The sequence below is a fragment of the Dipodomys ordii genome, unplaced genomic scaffold, assembly GCF_000151885.1.
Source record: "Dipodomys ordii isolate 6190 unplaced genomic scaffold, Dord_2.0 Scaffold23, whole genome shotgun sequence".
NCBI lineage: Eukaryota > Metazoa > Chordata > Mammalia > Rodentia > Heteromyidae > Dipodomys > Dipodomys ordii.
In genome coordinates this window covers 6,649,763-6,652,037 of record NW_012267239.1, presented here as the reverse complement: position 1 = coordinate 6,652,037, position 2,275 = coordinate 6,649,763, and positions in this window count along the sequence as shown.

The following is a 2,275-nucleotide window of genomic DNA, read 5'->3' as shown; positions in this document are numbered from 1 at the left end:
TGATCCTGGGTAATTTTACTTCTCCAAGCCTCTGTCTCTGCTTCTTGGAAATCTCTGGGATTGATTTCTATGCCTGGCTATAGAGTTGTTGGGGGAATTTCAGATGAGTTTATGGCATAAGGCACTCAAATCATGCCTGATGGGTAAATGTTAGATACAATCTATTTTCCTAGGAGAAAATCAGTTTACTCAAGGGGTCCCAGCTGCATCTTCAAGCACTTTATTTATCTTCATTTCCCCTAAACCCCTCACACTCCCATTGCACACAATGCCCTTGTTTAAATAAAGTTAGGAATATTGGAATAGCAAGTCATTTTTCTTATCTTTCCTTTTTTTTTTGTCAGTGGTAGGGCTTGAACTCTGGGCCTGGGCACTGTCCCTCAGCTCTTCAGCTTAAGGCTAGTGCTCTACCACTTGAGCCACAGTACCAGTTCTGGTTTCTGGTGGTTAATTGGAGATAAGAGTCTCATAGCCTTTTCTGCCCAGGCTGGCTTTGAACCTTGATCCTCAGATCTCAGCCTCCTGAGTAACTAGGATTACAGGTGTGAGCCACCAGCGCCCAGCTTCATTTCTCCATTTCCCTAAGAAACTGAGAGATAGCAGAGCCCACATTTGTAATCCTAGCTACTCAGGAGGCTGTGATCTGATGATGAAAGTTTGAAGCCAGCCCTTGTAGACAGTCCATGAAACTTTACCTCCAATTAACCACCAAAAAAGCCAGAAGTAGACCTGTGTGGCTCAAGAGAGCCAGCCTTGAGTGAAAAAGCTAAAGCATAGCTGGGTGCCGGTGGTGGTTCATGCCTGTAATCCTAGCTACTCAGGAGGCTGAGATCTGAGGATCATGGTTCAAAGCCAGCCCAGGCAGGAAAGTCCTTGAGACTCTTATCTCCAATAAAACCACTAGAAAACCAGAAGTGGTACTGTGGCTCAAGAGGTAGAGCACTTGCCTTGAGCTGAAGAGCGCAGGGACAGCGCCCAGGCCCAGAGTTCAAGCTCCATGACTGATCCCCCAAAAAAGCTAAAGCACAGTGCCCAGAACCTGAGGTCAAGTCCCACAAGAAAGGGGGGGGGGAGAAGAAAAAGAAAAGGAAAAAGAAACTGAGATTTTAGAGTGGAAGTGATTTGCCATGAAAGCTGTCTTGGTTCAGTTAGACCTTAATGCATACATATACAAAATACATTTCTTCTTTTCCCCCTTTCTTTTCTTTTTTCTTTTTAATGCTGGGATTGAACCCAAGGCCTTGTGTATGCCAAACTAGCTCCCTCCCACTTTACTACATCCCCAGGCCTGAGGAATCTGAAGCTGTGAATTGCACAGATTATCTGCCTTTAGGGCTGGCTTCTCAGTCCCCACCATTTCCCCCAAATCCTGGCATTTCAGAGTTTGGTATTTTTGAAAAGGTACTATAAACTTAGTACCTTGAGGCCCAGGTGACACTGTCTGACAGGGGTCGAATCCTATCCTGTACAGTGATTTATTAAGGAACTTCAGAATCTCCATTTGGCCCAAGCCCAGGGCAGCTGCCCCTTAACCGGAGCTGGGACCACTACATACAGTAGGCCAGAGGTCTGGAGGGCCAATGGCCCCCCACCCCGGGCGCGGGGGGGGGGCGGTGTGTGTGTGTGTGTGTGTGTGTGTGTGTGTGTGTGTGGCGGTGTGTGTGTGTGTGTGTGTGTGTGTGTGTGTGTGTGTGTGTGTGTAAGCGTGGGGCGGAAGCAGGGGCGGGGCTTCGCCAATCGGGGCGGGGACTCGCGAGTATGGGGCGGAGCTTTCATTTGAAGGCTTTGACAGACAATAGGCGGGGCCTGGGATGCAGCAAATAAGATCGTGGGTCCCGGGGCGGGACTTCTGGAAATCGGAACTAGGATTTTGTTTGTTTTCTGGAGCTGGTGGGCCCGTTCAGAAGCCTGGAGGCTGGTTTAAGAGCTTGGCTGGGCCAGTGGGCAGGGCTCAAGGAAGCTGAAGTTACCAACTTTAAAAAAGGGCTCTGGGGAAATCTTTGAGGAGCCTAGCAGGCTGGTGGGCGGAGCTCTAAGAACCCCGCCCCAGGTTCTAAGGAGCAGTGGGCGTGGCTCTGGGCGCCTGTGGGCGTGGCTGTCAGACACTGAAGTGACTGGAGAGCGGGGCGTGTGCTGGGGGCACCGCCCTCCTCTGCAGCCCCCTGTATCCATCACGGTGACCAGAGAGGGCGCTAGAGAGGACGGAGGTGTGGAGCGTAGAGTGGAAGCGGGCTTCCCCGCCCGGAAGTGGGCGTGACACGCCGCGAGTCGGCGG